Source organism: Macaca nemestrina, unplaced genomic scaffold, assembly GCF_043159975.1.
Source record: "Macaca nemestrina isolate mMacNem1 unplaced genomic scaffold, mMacNem.hap1 Scaffold_48, whole genome shotgun sequence".
NCBI lineage: Eukaryota > Metazoa > Chordata > Mammalia > Primates > Cercopithecidae > Macaca > Macaca nemestrina.
The window spans coordinates 427,170-454,283 of NW_027257678.1; the positions used below are offsets into that span (position 1 = coordinate 427,170).

The window sequence follows — 27,114 nt, forward strand, 5'->3', positions numbered from 1 at the left end:
CTGAAGTTGTTACAAGGAATGTTTCCCTATTCCCAAGGTCATAAGTATTTTAGTATATAGCTTTTTCATATTTCTGTTTCTAACCTCTGGATTCACTTTTGTGTATAGTTCATGATGTATTTTTTCCCCCTTGGAGAACAAGTTACCTCCACTTAAAATAATAGTTCCATTATTTCCTCACTTCCTGATGCTGTTTGTATCATATTCCAAATTCTAATAAGTGCATAGGTCTTTTTCTGAAATCTCTTCTGCTCTGTTGAATCAATACCACAGGAGTCTTAATATTAGTTGTAGATGACCATGTTATCTATTTTTGTCTGTTCCTTTCCAATATTTACACTCATTTTTCTTGTTATTGGTGAAGATCTCCAGATCTATGGTGTAGCAATAAAAAACAGGCATCCATTTTGTGTTGCAATTTTTAGTGAAAATGTGCCTAAACTTTTACCATTATCTCTGCTGCAGGTTTCTTTGTCAGACACAGGCTCTTTATCATATGCGTGTCTTTGTCTTCTGTACAAATTTTCTGGTGTCCCTTGAGTTTTTAGTTGTTAAAGTTAACCTCATTCGTGGTGCTTTGCTTCAGAAGGATTATTTCTGGTGCATGATGAGGTGCAAATTTCTGATGAAAGCTTTCCCACTTTCTAGGCGTTCATGGGGTTTTTAGTGAGTATGAATTTTCTAGTGTCTAATGTCATGTGATTTCTTGCTGAAAGCTTTCCCACAGCCACTCCACTGATAAGGCTTCTTACCTGTGTGTATTCTCAAATGCACAGCAAGGGTTGAGAACTGAGAGAAAACTTTCCCACATTCATTACAACCATAGGACTTCTCACCAGTATGGCTTCTCACATGCACCGTGAGAGATGAGCTCTGAGAGAAGCCTTTTCCACAAGCATTGCATTCATGAGGTTTATCACCTGGATGAATTCTCACATGTAGAATAAGTGATGTTCACTGAGAGAAGGCTTTTCCACATTCATTACATTCATAGCGTTTCTCTCCACTGTGAATGTTCTGATGTTTTATGAGGTACTTCTTCTAACTAAAGGTTATTCCACATTCACTACGTTTAAAAGTCTTCTCTCCAATTTGCATTTTGTCATGCTCAGTAAGGTTGAATTTACCACTAAAGGTTTTTCCACACTCCTTACATACAAAGAGCTTCTCTCCTGTGTGAGTTCTCTGGCGTCTGATGAGGTTTGTCTTCTGAATGAAAGCTTCCCTGCAATCTTTACTTTCAAAAGATTTTTCTCCAGTGTGAATTTTCTGGTACATAAGGAGGTTTTCCTGCTGGCTAAAGGATTTTCCACATTCAGTACATTCAAAAAGCTTCTCACCGGCATGGGTGTTCTGATGTTTAATGACATACTCCTTTTGGCTAAGGGCTTTCCCACACTTGTTACATTCAAAAGGTTTCTCTCTCATGTGAAAATGCTCATGCTTGGTGAGGTTTAACTTGTGGCTGAAGACTTTCCCACATACCTTACAGGCAAAGGGGATTTCCCCACTGTAAATTCTCTGCCAGCTGAGGTGTGACATCTGAATGGAAGCTTTCTCATATTCACAAGATTTCTCTCCAGTACAAATTTCTTGATGAATGAGGATGTACTTTTGGCTTAAGATATCTCCACATGTCTTACATTTATAAGGTTTCTCTGTGTGTAACCTCCTAAATGCAAAGTAAGGGATACGGTTTGAGAGGAAATGTTATCACACTCAGTACATTCAATGCTTTCTCTCCAGAAAAATGTTCTAATATTCAGCAAAGTATTGCTACCTTCACTGCTTTCTCTCCAGCATGAATTTGCAGCTTCTCAGTGAGGGTTGTCATCTAGCTAAGGGTTTGTCAATACTCCTTAGTCGCACAGGGTTTCTCTTCAGCATGATTTCTACGTTTGATGAAATGCGACATGTGAGTAAAAGTTCCCCCACATTCAGTAAATTCACAGGGCTTCTCTCCAGTATGAACACTCTGGTGTCAGATGAGGAACAAATGTTTTAAACCAAAGGTATTTACACTTAAAGAGGGTTAATACCATAAGGAGTAAGCTGTGGTAGAGAAGTTCCCAACTAACTCCCTTGATGATTTTTTCCTACACGAGCTCCCTCATGATTTCAGTCCAGGTTGTGATTCAAACTCAAAACTTCAAAAAGGTGTGACCTTAAAAGAAATAAGGTCTGAGAACAGAGGAAGTATTTTTTCTTATATTCAATGCTCTTTTCCTCAGTCTTTACTGGAGATGAATCAACATGCCCTCAAGTCCTTGTGCCTGTCTATCTCTTCATCATCTTCTCGGGCTTCTTCTAAAATGGAGTATAAAGAACCATAGCACAAAGGAGTTAATTCATAAAGTGCTCAGAACCATGGCTGGCACATGGTAAGCCCTTCATCTTGCCTTTATATTACTGTCACTTTTATTTGTGAATTTTCCCATTACTAGCAATGAAACGTCAAACTGTGCTTTTTTGAGATTAACTCTGGTAGCCCATTTCCCAATATGAAAAGCGTCTATATTATTAATGCTTCCAACTAAATTATGAGAAGGGAACCCTACTTGAGGTGATCTAGGTAGAAAATTAACATAAATGGGTCCACAAAGCTGAGAGTACTCTTGTAAAATAACCTTTCTATTTCAGAATTTAGCAAGTTGTATAACAAATAATGAAGAACTGTTACATAGAAGAAAAAGATGACTACATAAATATTAGAAAGTCCACCTGGGATGCTAAGGAAGAAAAATACTGCTCATATTTTTATTTATTTATTTATTTATTTATTTATTTATGAGACAGAATTTTGCTCATTACCTATGCTGAAGTGCAGTGGTGCAATCTTGGCTCACTGCAACTTCCGCCTCCTGGGTTCAAGTCATTCTCCTGCCTCAGCCTCCCGTGTAACTGGGATTACAGGCATGAACCACTACACCTGGTTAAATAATGCTCATATTTAACAGAAAGAGAATAGATCAACCAACAAGTACTTCCTCCCAAAACCCCAGTAAAATGATAAGAAAGACGAAAGTGGTACAAACTCACAAGAAAAAAAGTATAGAAGAAACGCTGGTACACAGCAACAGATATTAACAGATTTTTCAATAATGGAAAGGATATGGAAGATTTCAGTGCACAACAGAGTTATCTGAGGAAACTCAAATAATGGAAATGTACAGCAGAAGAGAACGCCAGTGATTTGTACCACAAAATATCAGAAAGACTCAGAAAATGAAGGGAATTAGGTTTTTCAAAAGGAATAAACGATGATGGCTGAAAAAAAGCGTAAGGAGCAGTTGAACACACACTGTCCACTCATGAGAACAGAGGACTGGCCACACCTTCACATGAAATAGAAGTTTATCCTCTGCAGAAATTTAATCAGAGCTCAGGGTCATTCAGCAAATGAGATGACAGGAATGAGCTGCTATATGAAAATCAGAAATTAAACCTACATATATGGTAAGACCTGCAGCACCGTTCTGCAGCTGAAGACAAAAGATGCTGGCAACCAGGTATATATACCTATGGGCAGGATATGAGAGGATCCTTCTCTGGACAAACTGAAAGGCCCACAATAAACCTCATTAGCAGCCTGGTTAACATGGCAAAACCCCATCTCTACTAAAAATACAAAAAATTAGCCCGAGTGGTGGTGTGCGCCTGTAGTCCCAGCTGCTTGGGAGGCTGAAGCATGAGAATCGTTTGAACCTGGGAGGCAGAGGTGCAGTGAACTGAGATCACACCACTGCACTCCAACTCTAGCCTGGGTAACACAGCAGGACTCAGAAAAAAAACAAAACAAAACAAAACCAACCAACAAACAAAACCTCATTAAGATGCCCCTGCAAGATGATAAGTGTCACTTGTATTCATATTTCATTGGCTAAAAGAAAGGACTTGGCCATGGCTGAGTTCACTGGAGTCAGACAGTGTAATCCTTCTGTAAGACGGAGACCAGTGGTTCACTAAGCATTTCACTTTTCAGTCACTGAAGCCTACCAGATACAAGCACTTGGGCACAAAAGAGCTTATGATCACCTTTTAGTGAGCTGTTAACAAATATTCCACTAATTCCACCAACACGAAAGACATCAAAATCAAGAGAAAAAAAGCTACGAGGAAATAAAGGCAAGGCCCAGCAAACAACACTAAAACCAATCTGGAATAGGTAGAAGATATTTTGTCAGTTAAACAATAACAGGATTTTGTAAGCAAGAAATGGAAAGGAAAGTTCCCTTCGAAATTAAGACTGTGGGGAGTGGGGGGGAAATGATAAAGTGGAGCGTATCCACATTCATCAGTAAGAAGACACCTTGTTCCAGAAGGCATAGCCTGCCTCACCCTAGCAAACTCAGGCATGGCTAGGTGCTCACTTGGCTGATAAAATAGGATCACAAATGAAAAGTGTCATTTCATGGTAGAAGTTTCAATGACAAATTCAGAGTATACACCAAGGAAACAAAAAGCTGAGTAAAAGAAGTTCCAAAAGAAAAGAAAACTCATTGGAGGAAATATTCAAAGAACAAAAAAATGCCTCTACTGTAAGTCAAAGGGCCCACTTGAGTAAGAATAAGACCCATACCTAGACACATTACCGTACATTTCAAAACAGAAAATACAGAGGTTATAAATGTTCTCAGAAAGAAAGAACAAGGCTGGACACAGTGGTTCACACCTGTAATCCCAACATTTTGGAGGCCAAGGTGGGAGAATCTCTTGAGTCCAGGAATTCAAGACCAGGCTTGACAACATAGTGAGACCCCATCTCTACAGAAAAAGAAGTAAAGAGTTTCTGAGACCAAACAGTCTAAGAACAGCTGCTGAAAATATTTGTTCAACAAATACTTATCTCCTTACATGTGCATGGCAGAATTCTAGGCTCTAGGGATAAACAGCTCTCATCAAGTTTACATTCTCGTGGAAATAAGAATAGAGATGGTTTGTTAAAAAGCAATCTGGATATAGTGGCTCTGGCTTGTAATCCCAACACTTTGGGAGGATGAAACAGGCAGATCACTTGAGGTCAGGAGTTCGAGACCAGCCAGGCCAACATGGTGAAACCCTGTCTCCACTAAAAATATAAAAATTAGCCAGGGAGCCAGGGCTGGGTGCGGTGGCTCATGCCTGTAATCCCAATGCTTTGGGAGGCTGAGGTGGGTGGATCACCTGAGGTAAGGAGTTCAAGACCAGCCTGGCCAACATGGTGAACCCTGTCTCTACCAAAAAAAAAAAAAATTACCTGCTCATCGTGGCAGGTGCCTGTAATCCCAGCTACTTGACAGGCTAAGGCGGGAGAATCACTTCAACCCGGGAGTGGGAGGTTGCAGTGAGCTGAGATCACACCAACGCACTCCAGCCTGGGTGACAGAGTGAGACTCCATTTCAAATAAAAAAAAAAAAGTTTTAAGTGCTATGGAAACAAAATTAGGGAAACGGTAAATAGTTTCAATTTCAGATAGGATGATCTCTGACAAGGCAAGAATCATGTCAAGACATGAAGAAAATTAAGATAATGATCCTTACAGGTATATGGGGGACAAGCTTGCTTTCTTTTCATTTCTTTCTTTCTCTCTTTCTTTTTTTTTTTTTTTTTTTTTTGAGACAGAATTTTGCTCTTGTTGCCCAGGCTGTAGTGCAATGGCACCATCTTGGCTCATTGCAACCTCAACCTCCCAGGTTCAATCGATTTTCCTGCCTCAGCTACTCTCTCAAGTAACTGGGATTACAGGCGCACACCACCGGGTTTAAGCAATTCTCCTGTCTCAGTTACTCTCCCAAGTAGTTGGGACTACAGGCGCATGCCACCACACCCAGGAACTTTTGTATTTTTAGTAGAGATGGGGTTTCACTATGTTGGTCAGGCTGGTCTCGAGCTCCTGACCTCAGGTGATCCACACGCCTCGGCCTCCCAAAGTGCTAGGATTACAAGCGTGAGCCACCACAGGCGGCCTGGAGGAAGAGCTTGCTAAGCAGAAATTAAACAAGTTCACAGGCCCAGAAGAAGATCCTGCTGAGCCTCAGTGACACTGATACTTATCAAACATGATGTCCTTCATGTCCTTCTTTGGCTTAGCCTGACCCCCGCCTATGTTTTTTTTTTTTAATTTACTTTTTAAGAGACAGGGTCTCACTGTTGCCCAGGTTGGAGCACAGTGGCACAGTCATAGCTTAGTACAGCATTGAATTCCTGGGCTCAAAGGGATACTTCTACCCCAGGTTCCTGAGTAGCTAGGAACATAGGCATAGGCCACCACGCCCTACTACTTTTAAAAACTTTTTGTATAGATGGGGGTCTCATTATGTGACCCAGGCTAGTCTCCAACTCCCAACCTCAAATCAAGCAATCCTCCTACCTTCCCATCTACCTAAATGCTGGGATTTCAGGTGTGAGCTGATATACCTGGTGCTTATCTTTTAACATTTTTAGAATCTATACATATTCCTGGAAGTGGCTCCCAGAATGTGCTCTCTTTATTTTGGAGATGGAATCTTGCTCTGTCCCCCAGGCTGGAATGCAGTGGCACCATTTCAGCTCACTGCAACCTCCACCTCCCAGGATTAAGTGATTCTCCTGCCTCAGTCTCCCAAGTAGCTGGGATTACAGGTGCATGCCACCCCGGCCAGCCAATTTTTGTATTTTTAGTAGAGATGGGGTTTTGCCATGTTGGCCAGGGTGGTCTTGAACTCCTGACCTCCAATGATCTGCCCGCCTTGACCTCTCAAAGTGCTGGGATTACAAGTGTGAGCCACCACACCTGACCAGAAAGAAAAGTTTAGATTTTTAAGATATAGCAACCAGATGCAAAGCTTGAAACTTGATTATGTCCTGGAATTTTAAAAATGATGAAAGGCATTCTGGGGACAATTGGAAAAACGTGAACAAAGACTGGATCATCTATAATATTAGGACAATATGGTTAATCTTCTAAGGTGTGATAATGGCATTTTGTTATATGGGGAGCACCTTTTTTTTTTTTTTTCTTTTTGAGACGGAGTCTCACTCTGTTGCCCAAGCTGGAGTGCAGTGCTGCGATCTCAACTCACTGCAACCTCGGCCCCTGGATTCAAGTGATTCTCCTGCCTCAGCCTCCCAAGTAGCTGGCATTACAGGCATGCGCCACCACACCTGACTAATGTTTGTATTTTTAGTAGAGACGGGGTTTCACTATGTTGGCCAGGCTTGTCTCCAACTCCTGACATCTGGTGATCTGCCCTCCTCCACCTCACAAGGTTCTGGGATTAGAGGCATGAGACACTACGCCTGACTGGGAGCTCCTTTTTTTGGTAGAAAATACATATTTAATTTCTTAGGAGTGAAACATCATGATGTCTCAGCACAAAAAAGAAACGCACGGATACGGACATATAAAAGCATGGCAAAATATTAATTATTGAATCCACATGATGGGTACATAAGAGATTGTTTTACTGTTCATTCAGCACTTCTTATGCTTAAAGATGTTCATATGAAATAATAATTGAATGGCTGGGCATGGTGGCTCACACCTGTAATCCCAGCACTTTGGGGCCAAGAGTTTGAGACCAGCCTGGCCAACATGGCGAAACCCCGTCTCAACTAAAAATACAAAAAATTAGCAGGTGTGGTGGCTCATGCCTGTAGTCCCAGCTACCTAAGAGGCTGAGGCAGGAGAATCACTTGAACCCACGAGATGGAGGTTGTAGTGAGCCCAGATTGCACCACTGCACTCCAGCCTGGGTGACAGAACGAGACTATGTCTCAAAGAAAAAAATAAAAAGAAAGAAAAGAAAAGAAAAAAGAACTGGTCAATATTTCCACACAAAAAATTCATAGATTTAACAGCATCTCATGAGTTCTCAAACTACTGATCAGAAAAATAAAACATGGATCTTACTTTCAACAGGATTATAATGCAGACGATAGACAGAAAAATCCAAAAATATGTTTAAGATGTCATTTACTGAGGACTCGTAAGTTCCTCTGGAAAACATGAAGTCATGGACAAGCAGAAGGAAGATGAAAAAAAGGCAGAAATAACGGAAACATTTTAATGAAAATTGTATTCAAGTTTGTATAAGAAGTATGTACATAAATAGAATATTTCATAATCAAACACCAAGATTCAAAACATTTTATAAAAAGAAAGAAATATGTTCATATTCATTAGTCACACAATTTGTATGTTGTTTTTCCTTTTTTTTTTTGAGATGGAGTCTCACTGTGGCACTGGCTGGAGTGCAGTGACACAGTCTTGGCACAGTGCAACCTCCGCCCCCCAGGTTCAAGCGATTCTCTTGCCTCAGCCTCCCAAGTAGCTGGGATGATAGGTGTGTGCCACCATGCCCAGTTAATTTTTGTATTTTTAGTAGAGACAGGGTTTTACCATGTTGGCCAGGATGGTCTCCATCTCTTGACCTTGTGATCTGCCCACTTTGGCCTCCTAAAGTGCTGGGATTACAGGCATGAGCCAACACACCTGGCCTTTAAATATTATTATACAATGATCATATTTATAATATTATAGTTTATTATTGTTGTCACTTAATTGATGAGTTTATTATTATATTTATAATATGGGTTTATAATATGACTGGTTTTCATTCATTTACTCATTCAAATATGCTTTGAAAACAATGTGCAAATTCTTTTTTTTAAAAAAAATTGTATGTCACAGGATGGTGTTGTATGTCATGTACATAAATTGGTAACCAAAGCCTGCAGCTAAGAAAGGGATCAAGGACCCTTCCTTTTCCTTTTCTTTTCTTTTCTCTTTTCTTTTCTTTTCTTCTCTTCTCTTCTCCTCTTTCTTTCTTTCTTTCTTTCTTTCTTTCTTTCTTTCTTTCTTTCTTTCTTTCTTTCTTTCTTTCTTTCTCTCATTCCTTTTGAGATGGAATTTCACTCTTGTCGTGCAGGCTGGAGTGCAATGGCACAATTTTGGCTCACTGCAACCTCTGCCTTCCTGGTTCAAGTGATTCTCTTGCCTCAGCCTCCCAAGTAGCTGGGATTACAGGCATGTGTCACCACCACGCCCAGCTACTTTTTATATTATTAGTAGAGATGGGGTTTACCATGTTGGCCAGGCTGGTCTGGAACTTCTGACCTCAGGTGATCCCCCCGCCTCAGCCTCCCAAAGTCCCGGAATAACAGGCATGAGCAACCGCACCTGGTCAAGAACCCTACTTTCTAGCGTCAGGGAACTGTGGCATGGGGCTACTGGGGGAACCACTTTTTCAGAATGTGTGGGCATCTCTCCTCCAGCCCCAACCCCACAATGCTGGCTATAAGGAAAGGCCTAGAGGAAGACCAATCTGGCCTGTTGTGGGAGCCGAGGGAGCTGCTTCCCTTTTTCAAGCCAAGGGAGGCAGGCCTCTGGGAAACCCTTGTCGAGGTGGCAGGATGTGGGCTCTATAAGCTCCTGGCTTGTTTAAGAACCAGTGAGCCCTTTAATTCAGTTGGATGCCGCAGTGTCCAGGGTGTGGGTGAACAGCCCTGGGGTGAGCTACTTGGTGAGGGCTGTGGGTAGAGACAGGGCAAGACCCATCTTCGTGTCCCCTGACCTGGAGTTTCAGTCCCAGCTGGGACATAAAATTGATTCTGCATAGGCCCATGGTCCTAATAGTTTGCTACCAAGAATAGGTGAGTTCAGGAGCCTGTGACCACTGCTGAATGGAACATCTGAGGCATGTAGCAGGATGCTGTGAGCTGGGGCAGGAAGATACAAGCCAAGAGTCTGAAAGGACAATCAATGGCCATGGGAGGTACACAGGAGGGGGCTCTCCTTAGAGGGCCTATGGAAGCACCACTGGTCAGCATCAAGCCCATGCATAGTGCATTACTGCTGGATAGGAGAGAATGTCTCCTTGCTGGGTCAAATGGGACAACAACTGTCTTTTACTTCTTCCTCAGACCCCAATACTGGTCTCATTCTGGTAATATTGAGGGAGAAGAAGGATGATGGAAGTGAACACCAGAACTGTAAGGAGACAAAGCTCAGGTCTAATCTTGCCTGGTGAAGAGGATGAGGACTTCGAGTTTGGTATACTAATAGCAAAACTTTCATAGCACTTACTTCCTGTGCCTGGCACTCTTCTAAGCACCTTAATCATATTGACTCATTTAACCCTGGCAATGTTCCTATGAGGTAGCTACTATCATTATCCCCATTTTACAGATGATGACACTGGGGCACAGAGGTTGAGTAACATGCCCAAAGCTCTCAGTTAGTAAGTGGCAGAACTGGGATTCCAATCCAGGCAGCCAGCTTTCAGAATCTGTAGGTTTTCACTGAATAAGAATTAATCCAAAGGATTGAAATAAGGCTACTTAAAACAACAACAAAAACAACAATAAAAATGAGAAAACAAAAAATGGCCAAGCGAGTTATAGAACCAGAATGAAATACCATTAAGGGTGCTACTATCTAACAGGAAAGGAGGTTTGATGGAACATAATTAGTGGCAGGTTTTAGATACTGATATGTGCTTTGGCTGTGTCCCCACCCAAATATCGAACTGTAGCTCCCATAATTCCCACGTGTCATGGGAGGGACTCGGTGGGAGGTAATTGGATCATGAGGGCGGGTCTTTTCCTGCTGTTCCTGTTATAGTGAATAAGTCTCACGTGATCTGATGGTTTTATAAAGGGGAGTTCCCCTGCACATACTCTCTCTTGCTTGCCTGCTGCCATTCAAGATGTGACTTTGCTCCTCTGCCTTCCACTATGATTGTGAGGCCTCCCTAGCCATGTGGAACTGTGAGTCAATTAAACCTCTTTCCTTTATAAATTACCTAGTCTCAGGTATGTCTTTATTAGCAGTATGACACCAGGCTAATACAGATAAAACAATATTCACCCTCAGTGAGTTGAGACTCCTTGGTGAGCCACTTTCTCAGTTTTCTCTGTTTCTTCCTATGAGCTGTGAGGTAAGCACTGTTATTATTTTCATTTTACAGACAAGGAAACCGAGTTTTAGAGAGTTTAAATGATGTGCCCAAGGTCACCCACCTACAAGTGGTGAAGTTGGGTGTTTGAAGCAAGTTCTTTTTATTTTAGAACCTAAGCTTTGTATCTCTTCCTCATGGAGGTATCAGTATGAAGCTCACATACATGTTACCATTTTTGGTCTAGTTGGCCTATGGAGGAAGACACAGTGTAGAGCTACAATGTGATGGAGAAAGGTAAGAAGATTCATGAAACAGGTGTGTGTGACATTTTGAGTGGGTGGAGGGTAGATAGACTCAAAGTTACAGCTCCTCAAAATAATTAAAAAGGACAGGACTAAGGACATTACTACACATTGCGAAACAATAATGGTGATGACACCATTTTGAGCCTTTATATAGCACCAGATTTGAAGGAAGCTTAGTTAACCTAAGCTTCATGGTAACCTTAGGAGAGAGGTGATATCTACTCCATTTTGTGGATGAAAACCCAAGGCTCAGAGACATTAATTGACTTACCCAAGAATGCACAGCTCATAAAGAGGTAAGTACAGATTAAAATCAGGTTTGGCTGGTTCGAAACCTAATCCCTTTCCTCCAACATATGACTATTTTCAGAGCACCACTGTTGTCTTCCCTCATTTGATTCTCATGGTGATCTGAAGCAGAGGAGGGGCTGTTATTCCCACTCTACACAGGGCATAGCACTGCAAAGGCTGTGCCCAAAACTTCTCTCTGGAGCTCAGACCTGCAGATACAACGGTCTCATGGACATTTCTCCCCTCAGATATCCCACAGATGCCTTAAGCCCACCACGTCCAAAACGGAACGTATCATTTCATCTCCTTTTAAAATGATTGTCTGTATTCTTCCATTCATTCATTGATTCATTTAATAGATAGTTCCCATTCTCTGGGAATAAACAGTGAACACCACAGTAGCAAGAGACTCACTCTTCAGCCAGTTGCCTAAACCAGAAACCTAGAAATGTTCCTGGCTGACCCCAACCCTCCACATCTAATCATTCATTGAGTTTTTGTATGTCTCCTACTAAATAGCTCTAAAATTTATCCATATCTCCCAGGGTTCCATTATCTCTTGGCTAGAATTTTTTTTTTTTTTTTTTTTTTTTGTTTAGACAGAGTCTCACTTTGTCACCCAGGCTGGAGTGCAATGGCGCGGTCTTGGCTCACTGCAACCTCCGCCTCCCGGGTTCAAGCGATTCTCCTGCCTCAGCCTCCGGAGTGCTGGGACTAAGGCGTGTGCCATCGCACCTGGCTAATTTTTGTATTTTTAGTAGAGACAGGGTTTCGCCATGTTGACCAGACTGCTCTCGAACTCCTGACCTCGTGATCCGCCCGCCTAGGCCTCCCAAAGTGCTGGGATTACAGGTGTGAGCCACTGCACCTAGAATATTATATCAGCTTCCAGATGTCTCAAGTCTCCCTATTCCATTGTTTGTCCTCCTCTTCCTTCTCCTCCTCCAATACATATTCCCTACAAGTCTGAATGATGTTTCTAATATGCAAATCTGTGTCAATCCCCTCCACCGAATGCTCTTCAATAGCTTCTGAAACTGCGCAGGATGGCTTACAAGGCTCTAGGGCCTGGCCCTACCCACCTCTGAAGCCTCAGTTGTTACTGTTCTTCCTTGGCATTTTCTACTCAAGTTTTGCTGCACTCATTTTGGTTTTTCGAGCTTCATCACAGCGGCTTTCACTCCCAGGATTTCGTACATCCTGCCTCTTCTGGTAAAACATCCTTCTGATTCTTTTCACCTGGCTGATGCCTACACATTCTTCAGATCTCAGTTTAAATGGCTCCTCTTCAGGGAGGTCTTTTTTGACCCCATGGATTAGGTATTTGTTCCCCTGTCCCAGCACAGTCCCTATTTCACCGGCCACTGTTTGTTGATGTACTGACTTTTTTTTTCTGTGAAAACCAAATAGTCCTGCCCACCAATGACACATACTAACTGAACATATGAGCAAATGAATCAATGAATAAATGAACAGATGAAGGCCTAGAGTTACTAAAGAACATGGCAAAGTCTGGAAAGAGGAAGTGTCTCTGGAGACTCCAGCAGAGAATTTCAGGGGCCAATGATAACAGGTGATGTCAGACTCTTTTCTCAGCTGCAAGGCAGCAGCTAGGTTGGTTTTGGCCCTTACTCTATACTCAGAGGGTGGCCTAACACCAAATAAGTACTTGTTGAATAAACCAATGAATGAAGGTACGAATGAGTGCTCGTAACTTTCCTGGGTTAAGAGGGATGAAAGGGTGTGTTTTGTCATACACGATTTTTGTCTGCGATGATTCTTCCTTCTAAAGTGTTTTCTGTAATAAAAGGTTGATATTTTTGTCAACTGATTCTGATCCGAGTTTCTTCAGAGTAGGGGGAGGAGGGGGAGACGAGTGGAGGAAGGAAGAGGGGATTTGGTATTACCTAGAAACTGGTTCTGTGCATTGATCTTTCTTTGGATGCAGGAGTAGGCTGCTTAGAGGAAGAAATGAAAGCTGTGTTGATTCTGCTTCTGGAAGGGAATTTAACAGCTGCTGCCAGGAGTCCTGAGGCAGTGGATTCTAGTTGATGGTTCAAGCTCTGATTTGGGGTAAAAAAGCATGAATATATCTACCTTGTTTAGAATGTTCCAGTTTTACCATTATCTGGAGACTGGAGAACTACAGGGGAGTGGAATATGAAGAAAAAAAAGTCTCTTTTTTGTTTTAAATTCTTGTTAGATTCATCTTCAACAAAAGGGGCACAGTTAAGTCAATGATGCCTCATCCATTGGGGGAATATTATATATCCATTAAAATAATTTATATTAATATAAAACAAGATTATGCTACGGTATTTAGTGCAGAATCTAAAATGAAATAAAACCAGAAAGACTCAGGACCCAAAGTTGTTGCTACAGAATAGTAATAACTGGGTTGATGAGCTCCCTGCCTGGGGCCTGGCTTACCTCTGCAGCACCATCTCTTATCTCTCCTCCTCCTGGAGGCCTCAGCCCTCTGCCCTCCAGTCACCCCAGTGCCATGTTTCACTCACAACTTCCCCACATTGCCACCCTTCCCATCTCCTGGACCACTTCCCTTGATTCGTTAGGTCTCAACATAAATATCTCTCCCTCTGGAAACCCTTCCCTAAACCCAGAGTCCATGCAAGTGCCCCGAGGTCTCAACTTAAATGCCTCTCCCTCTGGAAACCCTTTCCTAAACCCAGAGTCCATGGAAGTGCCCTGAGGTCAAGCCCCTCCTACTTTCTTTTTGTACTTCCAGGTCATCACACTTAACACAAGGTCTCTAAGCCGTGAGCTCTGAGGGGAGGATGCAGTCATTGATTATAGTGTCACTAGCACAGTGCCTGGCAAAGTGTCAGTAAGTAAGAATATAGACCTGAAGGAAATAGGCCAGAGTGTTGCCAGTAGTTGCCTCTAAGTGGAGCAACTCATGCAGATTTTTATTCCCTTTTTCCAAGTTTTCTGTATTTTCTAAGATTTCCATAATAATCATGTATTACATTGATTGTTAGGATAGAAAATAACCCTTTAATTATCAAATATGTGGAGAAGGCATAAATATAGGCAACATCAAACATGTTTTCTATTTTAACAGAACAGTGGGATTTCACTTGCACTTTTTAGGTCTTTATCTGGGGCAAAACATACAAATGCATCTGAATTACAAACCCATGAGAGAGTGTGGTGAGACCTGCGGGCCATGCAGGGCTGTGTCATGACATTATGCCAGTGAGCTACATATACCAGGGAACTTCACCCTGTTAGGGATCAGGCTTTTCATCTCTCTGTTTTCAGCAACTCTCCCAGGGCTGGAGCAGAGAAGGTGCCTATTTACTAAATGTTTGCTAAATTCCTTGATAGCAGTTTCAGAGAAGAAGCTAACTTAAATTGATGCACAGAAAAGTGGAATGTATTTTGTGCCATTGTTCTGGAAATTTAGAGATGCACAGTAGGAAAAATTTCCCTCTGCCTTGAAATAGCACAATTGGAAGGTGTGTATGTGTAGTTATACTCCATTTATCTAGAGATAAGGTTTAAAGTGCCCTCAATTTTCCAGACTATGACTGAAAGCAGAAACAAGCCAAATAAATAAATAGGAATAAGAGAGAAATAAAACAAAAAGAAACCTGTGAGCATCCTGACAAGTTCACAAAGGCTGTCAAGTTCATGACCTGAAACCTCCAAGAGCTTCACATAGCCTCCCTCAGAACATGTTCACAGGTACCTTGGACACAATTCTAACAAGCACAGCCTTGATCCTAACAAGGGTCCCAAGTCCTCACATACTAGGGGCATTTTCCAAAGGGGCGTGCTACCGTCCATGGTGTAAAGGCACTGGGACTTTTCTAATGGCACAACGTAAGCAACGAACATCAAAACTAGAACAGGCCTTTAAAGAACTTCTAGTGAGGTCCATCCCCTCCTTTTACAGATGAAGAAGCACAACTAGTGAGGTTAATGGCCCCAAATCACACAGCAATAAGGATGAAACTGTGACATATAATAAACACACAAGTAAACAAAAACCTCCCAGGCCCCTGACTCCCTGTATTAAAGCAACTGTAATCAAGGGTCATCATGACCAAATGAAAGGAAGGCAAAGGAGTAAGTGCTATATTTTAGAGTGATTCCCAGCAAACATTCTCTTACAATTTTTTAATTGGTTTTTTTTTTTTTTTTTTTTGAGACGGAGTCTCGCTCTGTCGCCCAGGCTGGAGTGTAGTGGCCGGATCTCAGCTCACTGCAAGCTCCGCCTCCCGGGTTCACGCCATTCTCCTGCCTCAGCCTGCCGAGTAGCTGGGACTACAGGCGCCCGCCACCTCGCCCGGCTTAGCTTTTTTTGTATTTTTTAGTAGAGACGGGGTTTCACCATGTTAACCAGGATGGTCTCGATCTCCTGACCTTGTGATCCACCCGTCTCAGCCTCCCAAAGTTCTGGGATTACAGGCTTGAGCCACCGCGCCCAGCTTTTTAATTGGTTCTTAAGAATGATTATCTTCAGTTACCTGCACTACTGACTTCTGGCAAAGTTCCACTGCCCGATATTGCTGGACAGAAAAAGAACTCCTTTATATATATTTCCGCCTATTGTTGCAAAATGGACTCCGTACTCTAGCTGGGTACCAGCTACACACGCGCGCGCACACACACACACACACACACACACACACACACACTTTTTGTATCATCCCATTGAGCAGATAGCGTGCTATGTGAAGGCAGGCAGACTTGTTCATTTCTGTACAGTGCCTGGGGCGGTCGTTTTTCTGGATGAATGAATAAATGAACAAATGAATGAACCCGAAGATTCAGTAGTCAAGTTGTCCTATTTTTCAACACAGCACGCCCATATCTTGAGGCCAATTCTTAAAATCCATATGGTAGATGCATTTGGTATGACAGGAAGTAATTAAAACAAACCGTAAGCATTGCGGGAACGGTGGTCAACGCTTATTTTGATAACCCAACAAACAATGTGGAAACTGCATTTTTCCCTGTAAATAGGAGCATGCTGAATGGTGGAAATATAAATAAAAAAAAAAGAAAAAGAAAAGGAAAAACTTCAACACACTATGTAAATCCTAGGAGGAAAGAAAGAAATCACACAAAGCATTGATCTTTTACTTTTTTTGATGCAAGATTTACACACATGTAGTTTTGTGTTTCCTTTGCTAACTTACCTTTTCCTCCACAGATAACTGTTAAAATCATTCTCCCACTTAGTTCTCTTATTTAGTACCTTCTTAAAATTCAAGCTATTATTTCTTTTTTTTTTTTTTTTTTTTTTTTGAGGCGGAGTCTCGCTCTGTCGCCCAGGCTGGAGTGCAGTGGTGCGGTCTCGGCTCACTGCAAGCTCCGCCTCCCGGGTTCCCGCCATTCTCCTGCCTCAGCCTCCCGAGTAGCTGGGACTACAGGCGCCGCCACCACGCACGGCTAATTTTTTTGTATTTTTAGTGGAGACGGGGTTTCATTGTGTTAGCCAGGATGGTCTCGATCTCCTGACCTCGTGATCTGCCCGTCTCGGCCTCCCAAAGTGCTGGGATTACAGGCTTGAGCCACCGTGCCCGGCCTCTTTCTTTTTGTTGTACATCTTTAAAGGCCTTACTCCAGTAAGTATGCATTGCAATTTATTAATGCCTATCCCTTATTGAATCCTTGTCATGCGTATTTGTTATTAATCATAATTCATAATTCTTACAACTCAGAGACACCAGAGACTCATATAAGAAGAATGGCTGTGGGTTTTTATTTATTTATTTTGGTTTCTTTAGATTATCAAAGTCATTTATTTGTATCGAGTCACTAAGTATATACTTTGTTTTCTAAAAAAAATTCTAACTAAAAATAATTTTTTTAGACAAGGTATTGCTCTGTTACCCAGGCTGGAGTGCAGTGGTATAATCATGGCCACCACGGTGTCCACCTCCTGGGCTCAAGTGATCCTCCTACCTCAGCCTATGTAGTAGCTGAGACCACAGGCATGCACCAATATGTCCCCTACTTAAAAAATTTTATTTTGTAGATATGTGGGTGTGACTATGTTGCAGAGACTGGTCTTGAACTCCTGGGCTCAACTGATACTCCCACCTTGGACTCCCAAAGTGTTGAGATTACAGGTGTGAGCCACTGTACCCAGCTGATAAAAACTTAAAAAGAGTAAAATACTTTGGGACCTAATGTAAAATTTCCACTGAGATGATGCGTCAGAAATTAAGGTAGAATAAAATGATCCTAGGGCATCTGAAACAACGGAAACTAATCTTGGGCCAGCCGCGGTGGCTCATGCCTGTAATCCTAGCACTTTGGGAGGCCAAGGTGGGGGACTCACTTGAGATCAGAAGTTCGAGACCAGCCTAGCCAACATGGTGAAACACTGTCTCTACTACAAATACAAAAATTAGCCTGGAGGTTGCAGTGAGCCGAGATCGTGCCAATGCACTCCGGTCTGGGCAACAGAGGGAGACTCGGTCTCAAAAAATAAAAAAAGAAGAAGAAACAAACTCTTAATTTCTTCACCAAGTGTAAAACTGTGGACTGAACTCTGGAGGAATAATACATTAAAAGACACAAAAGCACTATATACTTTTTTGAAGTTTTATTGAGAAATATTAATAACATACCACAGAAGCCACCCATTTAAAGTGCAAAATTCAATAGTTTTCAGTATATTTGCACTGTTGTGCAAACATCACCACAATAAATTTTAGATCATTTTCATGACCCCTAAGTAAACCCTGTAACCCTCCATTTCCCCCCCAACTCCCCTAACCCTGGGCCACCACTAATCTACTTTCTGTCTCAACGTATTGTTGTATTTTGGACATTTTATTTAAATGGAATTACATAACATGTGGTATTTTGTGACTGGCTTCTTCCACGTAGCATAATATTTTCAAGGTTTATTTAATCCTGCATGTGCAGAGGGGGCACTTTACGCTTTATAAGGATAAACCTGGGGGGTGCTCACTGATTGATTTTGAAACTTCCCTCCAAAATTGTATATTTTCTTTTTTTTTTTTTTTTTTTTTTGAGACAGAGTCTCGCTCTGTTGCCAGGCTGGAGTGCCGTGGCATGATCTCAGCTCACTGCAACCTCCACCTCCTGGGTTCAAAGGATTCTCCTGCCTCAGCCTCCCGAGTAGGTGGGATTACAATCATGTGCCACTACACCTGGCTACTTTTGTATTTTTAGTAGAAACAGGGTTTCTCCATGTTGGTCAGACTGTTCCTGACCACCACCATGCCCATCTAATTTTTTTTTTGAAGATAGGGTCTCACTCTGTCACCTAGACTGGAGTGCAGTGGCACAATCTCAGCTCACTGCAGCCTCGACCTTCAGGGCTCCAATGATCCTCCCACCTCAGCCTCCCAAGTAGTGGAGTCTTATTGGACAGCACAGCTGTGGAGGGTGATTTTACGTATATCCCCACTGCTCTCTTTGCCTTGATTCCTGTCTACCCCACACCCCTGCAAAACGTGTGTTTTGTTTTTTTGTTTGTTTGTTTTTTTGAAATGGAGTCTCGCTCTGTCACCCAGACTGCAGTGCAGTGGTGGGATCTCGGCTCAGTACAACCTCTGCCTTCCAGGTTCAAGTGATTCTCCTGCCTCAGCTTCCCAAGTAGCTGGGATTACAGATGTGCACCACCAAGTCTGGCTAATTTTTGTCTTTTTAGTAGAGACAGAGTTTTGCCATTTTGGCTAGGCTGGTCTCGAACTCCTGACCTCAAGTGATGTGCCCGCCTCAGCCTCCCAAAGAAAGGCTTCCTTCCCTTTCTCCCTTTCCCCTTCCCTCCTCTCACATGTGGTGAGTCTTTTGCCCTTCCACCTTCCACTGTGCCCAACCTAGAAAGCTTATTTTATTTTATTTAATATTATTATTATTTTTCTTGAGATGGAGTCTTGCTTTGTCGCCCAGAGTGGAGTACAATGGCATGTTTCAGCTCCCTACAACCTCCGCCTCCCAGGTTCAAGCAGTTCTCCCTGCCTCAGCCTCTTGAGTAGTTGGGATTACAGGTGCCCACCATCATGCCCAGCTAATTTTTGTATTTTTAGTAGAGATGGGGTTTCACCATGTTGGCCAGGCTGGTCCTGAACTCCTGACCTCAGGTGATCTCCCCACCTCGGCTTCCCAGAGTGCTGGGATTACAGCATGAGCCACCGCTCCCGGCCAGAAAGCTTATTTTGAAAGGTGTCTATACAGCCCCTTATGTTTCTGCCTGATTTTTAAAATAACATATTTAGGTCTATATATTTTAGGATATAAGATCTCACGGTATGTGTTGCTTTGCATCATTGAACACTTTTGATAATTATTTTTACTTTCTATATATTTTAGAATTTTCATTAAACTAATACAGAATTTCATATTCAGGGCCGGGCGCAGAGGCTCATGCCTGTAATCCAGCACTTTGGGAAGCCGAGATGGGCGGATCACCTGAGGTCAGGGGTTCGAGACCAGCCTGGCCAACATGGCAACACCCCGTCTCTACTAAAAATACAAAATTAGCCAGGTGTGGTGGTGCATGCCTGTAATCCCAACTACTTGGGACGCTGAGGCAGGAGAATCGATTGAACCTGCGAGGCGGAGTTTGCGGTGAGCCAACATCACGCCATTGTACTCGAGTCTGGGCAACAATAGTGAAACTCCATCTCAAAAAAAACAAAAAAAAAAAAACAAAAAAAAAAAACCCAAAAATTAGCTGGGCGTGTTGGCGGGTGCTGATAATCCCAGCTACTCGGTAGGCAGGAGAATTGCTTGAACCCGGGGGCAGAGGTTGCAGTGAGCCAAGATTTCATGACTTCATTCCAGCCTGGGCCACAGAGCAAAACTCCTTCTCAAAAAAAAAAAAAAAAAAAGAAAAGAAAAAAAATTCAAATTCATATTCACTCATATCAAAAATGAAAATTTATTTTTGCAAATTTCTATTTGAGTGATAGAATTATTTTAATTTAGGAATGGTTCATAAAAAATGGGTGTAGTGATTATGTTCTTTCCTGTGCTTGAATGGAAAATGATGAGGGATCATGATGTTAGAGTTGCAGTGAGAAGGGGTGGGAAAGAGGGATTCCAGAGTGCCAGGCATGCAGGTTTTCTGGAAGGCTTGCACGAGGACTGCTGTGGTTTGAAGGTGTTCCCCAAAGTTCATGTGCTGGAAACTCAACCCGTAATGCAATAGGGCTGCCCACTGGGACCATGAAGAGACGATTAGGTCATAAAGGCTCTGCCCTCAGGAATGGATGAAGGCGGAGGGGGTTAGTTGTCTTGGGAGTGGGTTCCTGATAAAACAATGAGGATGGCTTCCTTTCCTTTCTCCCTTTCCCCCTCCCTCTTCTCACATGTGGTCACTCTCTTGCCCTTCCACCTTCCACTATAGGACAGCATAGCAAGACCTTCACCAGATGCAGCCCCCTCACTTTTCCAGTGCCCAGAACCGTAAACCAAGTGAACTCTTGCTTATAAATCACTCAGTCTGTGGTATTCTGTTATAGCAACACAAACAGACTGAGACAGGGACACTCAGTGGGCTTATCTCTCTACTTGATGGAGCACTCCCTGCGTGGTATCTTGTATTTGTAGACATGATGCTGTAAATGCTCTTTGAGTGCCTTGAAGGCTTTTATGTTTGAGGAGTTTACAGAAAAGCCCCTACAGGCTTCAGGTCCCTTCCTCTGTTGTTTCTTTGCTCTTTAGTACCTCCCCAAACCTAGTATTAAATTAGATCATAGTAAAGTCCTTGGATCAACAGTATTAGCAGTACCTGAAAAACATGCTGGAAGTACAGACTCACAGGCTGCACCGCAAAACACTGAACCAGAAACTCTAGGAGTGAGACCCAACAATCTGTATTTAACAAGTCCCCCAGGTGAGTCTGATGCACACAGAACTGTGAGATTCTGTATTAGATGATGTTCAGTTCATGCTAACGGAATCACTAACACACACGTCTGCTCACTGCTTGGTCTTTGCACAGGCACCTGGATCCTCCTGGAATACCTTTCTTAGTGTCTTGGTGTTGGTTAACTTCTGTGGAGTTTGATACTGCTCATTTTGCTGCTTGTTCTGTTTTTCCAGAGTCCCCGTATCACTTGACCTGCTGCCACATTATGTTTGATTACAGATACCCCATCAGCCTGGGTCTCTCTTTACAGCCTTTGTACACATACGTCTACACATAGGGATTCGGATTATCTCAGGATCCCACATCCTCACTGTCCCCCATCCCCCCTACCCCGCCATCCCCCACCAGTACCTTTCTGAAGTTTTCTAGTCCTTCCTTTTCGTTTGTGCTCCTTAAAGCCCAGCCCCATGCCTGACTTTGGTTCCCACTGAGTTCTGTTACAAGGATTCCACATTTGTGGATATCAAATCTTTGGCAAGGTCATTTACCTGGGCTGGAATAAGACTCTTGGCTGATCCTCCTTCCTAAACACCCACCCAATGGGAGAGGCTGATACTCAACATGCAAACCTTGTTTTTTAATTCTCCAGGCAAAGTGATGTTGGAAGACATTGGGGCAGGGGTGGTGTGTGAAGATTTACAAATAATTTTTGAATATCTGCTTCATGATAGGTCTCAGAGGTTCCTTGTGGGTGTGGCTTTGGAGGATGATTACGAGGAAATTGTGGATATTAGGGAAGTCAGGAAAGGAAAATAATCACTCACAATTCAACAATTCAGAGAAAGCTCCTAAGGGAATTTCTGGCTGCTTGATGCCCAGAGGCCAGGTCCTCACTTTGTATCAAGGCTCAGGACTATGGATAGAGAAATTATGGGGCACCAAAAAAACTCAGTAATCAAGATAAACAAAATTTTAATATAATATCTTTAAAAATACAAATTGATGCATAAAGAAAACACCCATGTTGAACAAAGCAGTTACAATGTTGCCTCCTCTTCAACACCACCCCACCCTCCAGAAGTTTCCTCCAAGCCGCACCTGTAAGATAAAAAAAAAAAGACAAAATAAAAACCTGTAAGAGAAAAGATAAAAATGAGATCGGCCTGGGGGCTCATGCCTGTAATCCCAGCACATTGGGAGGCCGAGGCAGGTGGATCACTTCAGGTCGAGTATTCAAGACCAGGCTGGGCAGCATGGCAAAACGCCATTGCTACTAAAAAAATATATAAAAACATTAGCTGGGCATGGTGGCAGGCACCTGTAATCCCAGCCACTTGGGAGGCTGAGGCAGGAGAATCTCTTGAACCTGGGAGGCAGAGGTTGCAATGAGCCGAGATCACACCATTGCACTCCAGTCTGGGTGACAGAGCAAGACTCTGTCAAAAAAAAAAAAAAAAAAAAAAGATCCTCAGGAATTTCTGGCTCAAGTCTCCCATCCTCACCACCACTACCACCAGGCGGCCTTTTGCTGTTCACTCAGGTCCAGGCTCCATCCCCTAAAATGCCGGGGAAATGCTACAAGACTCTCCCCATCTCCATTCCGGGAGTTTGCTGCAAGCCAATCTTGCTCTTCCTGAAAACAGCCTTGGGGTTCCCTGTCCTGGTACACCCTCCTACTGTAGGCAGCACAGGGCCAGTGTCACCTGCAAACCAGGAGTCCTGGCAAAGCATCGCCTCTCCCTGAGCTGCTTCTGTCCCAATCTGGCATCTGCTTGGGGAAGGGCACACCAGGGAGGAGACTTGCATGGTGAGCTCAGGTCACCTTCAGGGGAAGGTCAGTGCATACCGGCCAACCCGGACCACATTTTCCAGAATCCTTCAGCAGTACCGCGATGCTCTTGTGGTCAGCAGACCTCATTGGCTCCCAGCGAAACTTGTCAATGTCACTTGGGCATCTTAACAGTAGGCTCCTAAACTTGGTTGTGTGTGCTGTGCAGATGTCAGAGGCACCCTGTGTGGGCAAAACCAACTGCTTTCCCACCTCTCTAGCTCCAAAACTACAATCCCCAGAGGCCTCTGCAGTCACTTCTACTACTCATCCTACACACCTTCCCTGTGTCTGGTTAATGTCAGAAGCACTTCTGGTCTGTGGCCCCGGCTGGTTAGGCTGGTTGGCACCCAGTAAGGCCTCCCTCCAGGTCTTCCCCACACCTCTGCACCTCATTACCTGACCGGTTTCAGGATCTGCAGGGTGCATCTGTGTTCCATGGGTGCCCTATAGGCAGTCAGCATGCCCCTCTGTGTGTCCCTGTGTTACTCATGGGAATGAAGGCTGGGAGCCGTAGAGCTGTGTCAGAACTCAGGTGCTCTCCTGTGGGCACCTGCAGGCCATTTTCCTTTCACTGGAGCCCACAGGGTTAGAGACAAACCCTCACTCTGTGGCTTGGGGACAAGGGCTTCACTCCCTGGCCTGAGTTTGGAGCAAAGCTTGAGGGTGCTGGGTCAGTCTGGGCTCCCCCGGATGGGAACTGGCTGCCCTAGTGATTTCTGTGACATCCCCGGCCCCAACTGTGGGGCTCTGGAGTGGATTGTGCTTCACCTTGTGGCTGGGGGTTTCCAACTGAGAGTCGAAAAAGAGGTGAGAATTACCTGTAATTCCATCTTGGCTGTCAACAGGATGGGTCCCCTTACCTTTTCTTGCCCTCGAGGCTGCCTGGTTGGTACTGGGGAAAGTTCATTCCTAGTCCTGGAAGAGCAGCTCATTCTAACCGGAGTCCTCCCTCAGCATTCCTTTCTGCTCCATCCATACCGCAGTCATTCATGAAGTCGTTAATTGTAAACACATATGGAATGGTTTAAATAGAAGTACAGAGATGTGTGCACTTAATTGTTCAGTGATGTGGATGAAGGGCAGGGACATCAGAGATGCCTGTGACTTCAAGGGGTTGGGGGGGACTCCCAGAAGTAGGGTTGTCTCAGCTGTCCCTGACCGGTTTGATACCTTGGAGATTAGGGGGAAGGCATTCCAGTGGGAGGCGGGAAGGAAGCACAGTCTGAGAGGCTGGGCTCTTGCTACCATGTGGAAGGATTATTGTGGCCAAGGGCTTTCTTAAGGTTGATTTTTAAATATACATAGGTGAAGATACAGACTAGCTATTCACACATAGAACAAGGAGAAGCTTGATATAGGCTAACTTGAATTTTACCTTTGAGAGCATTTTCAGCTTCTGGAAATTGGGACATTTCACCCAAAATTCCAGATTCCCTGCTTCTCTGAAAATAAATCTGCCCTAACTCTTCACTATTTTTTTTTTTTTTTGGAGACAGATTTTCACTCTTGTTGCCCAGGCTAAGGTGTAGTGGCATGATCTCTACCCACCACAACCTCTGCCACCTGGATTCAAGCAATTCTCCTGCCTCAGCCTCCTGAGTAGCTGGGATTTACAGGCATGCGCCACCACGCCCGGCTAATTTTCTTGTACTTTTTTTTTTAGTAGAGACGGAGTTTCACCATGTTGGTCAGGCAGGTCTTGAACTCCTGACCTCAGGTGATCCACCTGCCTTGGCCTCCCAAAGTGCTGGGATTATAGGTGTGAGTCACCTCACTTGGCCAGTCTGCACTATTCCTTAGTGTCAGACAATTTGAGCCAAACAATGTCTTTCTCATTCGGACGTGACCTTCAGGGTTTAATTTTTGTATTTTTGGTATAGACAAGGTTTCTTCTTTCTTTCTTTTTTTTTTTTTTTCAGGTAAATTTTCACTCTTGTCACCCAGGCTGGAGTGCAGTGGCATGATCTCAGCTCACTGCAACCTCCGCCTCCTGGGTTCAAGCAATTCTCCTTCCTCAGCCTCCTGAGTAGCTGGGATTACAGGCGCCTGCCACCACACCTGGCTAATTTTTTATAGTTTTAATAGACACAGGTTTTGCCAGGTTGGGCAGACTGGTCTCATCTCGAACTCCTGACCTTCCTTGATCTGCCTGCTGCAGCCTCCCAAAGTGTGGGATAACAGGCATGAAGCAACGCCTGGCCTCCACTGGCTAATTCTTTATATGTTTGAAGAGATGGGGTTTCACCATGTTGGCCAGGATGGTCTTGATCTCCTGACCCTGTGATCTGCTGGCCTCCGCCTCCCAAAGAGCTGGGATTAGAGGTGTGAGCCTCTGCACCCAGCCTCAATGTAGCTTTTATATCAAAGTATTTATGTAGGAAAAATTAATCAAAGGGCACAAGCATTTCAATACTTAGGTTGTTTAAGATAAAATCTGTGGCTGGAAGAGTGCCAGAGACATAAAAATGTTTCGCACATGAAGGAACCACAACTTAAATAAACAAATTTGAAGGAACTAAGTAACAAATGATTTTCTGTTGTTTGTTTTGTTATGTTATTTTGGAAATGTGATTAATCATTATGTCAAGGGAGTTGGGAAGAATTTCCAGATACTCTGATATGCATGACATCTCAAACATACCAAATAAAGCAAGGCTATCTTAGGAAATTAGGTATCACTGCCAAGGACCTTTACATGAGATAAATTAAAATTACTATTAAATTTGTAACAATCAGACGGACTGGCAGGCAAGTTGTGTCATTTTTTTCTCAGCATTTTTTCTTTCTTTGATTCAATAAAACAAAGTTAAATGCCAGCTATCTGCAGAACACTCACTAGACTATGTTTAATGATATGTGAAACACAGCCTGCACACTCACAGATCCTTGCCATGGTCCCGTTCCCTTCTTTTCAAAACCTGTGTTACCCTGTGGCTAGATTTCTCAATGAGATGAAAGAGAGAGAGGAATGAGAACCATCTTCTTTGAGGTCGCTCTGCTCTGCTCCTGCAGGTAGACGATGACTTCTCAGGTGAGACTATTACCCTTGGCTGGGGGGTAGAGGTCTTAATCCTAGAAAAGAGGCCTCTCAGGGTGGAGAGGTGATTTAAATCCTTACCAGATAGACACAGCTCCCCAACTCCTCCAGACTTTCACAAACCCAAACTGGAACAGCGGAAAAACGACTGACAACCGGCCACATGCCCCAGGCAGAGACGCAGGGAGAAGCTGACCAGAGGGAAGGTCAACGTACAAGATACCACCCTCCGGCACACAGGGCACATGTGTCCCAACATACACACATACACACACAGACACAGAGCGAAAGAGAGAGAAAGGAGAGAGAAAGAAGAGACGCAGGCACACACACAAATGCACAAAGACGTATGGCAGTGGCAGGGTAACACCCACTCCCAGGCAGCCCCTGAAGCTGCCGGGTTCTGCTGTCTGTGACTATGACCCGTGGGTAAGAGAGCAGCCCACAGGCACACAAGCAAACCTCTCCTCTTTTGAAGAGACTCACTGGCACACCATCAGTCGGTGCAGGCCTGAGCCTGGGATCCCGCGCTGCTTCCCCAGCCCTCTGCCCGTGGTTTCTTCCTCCTGGACGACCCTCCGTGAATCCTGGCCTCCAAGACCATCCCGTCTATGCCCCTGGTGAGAGCTGGTCTTAGCCCTGACTCTGACTAATCCCTCTAATCCCAGGTACTCGGGAGGCGGAGGGAAGAGAATCCCTTGAATCCGGGAGGAAGACTTTGCAGTGAGCTGAGATCTCGCCACTGCACTCCAGACTGGGTGACAGTGAGACACTGACTACGTAAAAAAAAATACGGTGGAGCGGGGGCTGTGGGGACTGAGGCGGTGGCAGGTGAAGTGAAGATTGGGAAAGAGGCCTCCCTGACGCTCCACGAATCCTGGCCTGAGGCTGGGATCTCGCGCTGCCTCCCCGGAGATCAGCCGGAGGTTTCTTCCTCCTGAGGTTTCTTCCTGCTGGTTGGTTC

At 43.7% G+C, this 27,114-nt stretch overlaps 1 pseudogene; it reads right to left on the reverse strand.

The window, feature by feature from the left end:
• Nucleotides 1–663: 663 nt before the first annotated feature.
• LOC139361418 (zinc finger protein OZF-like) lies at nt 664–1,710 on the reverse strand (annotated as a pseudogene).
• Between the last annotated feature and the right edge of the window lie 25,404 nt (nt 1,711–27,114).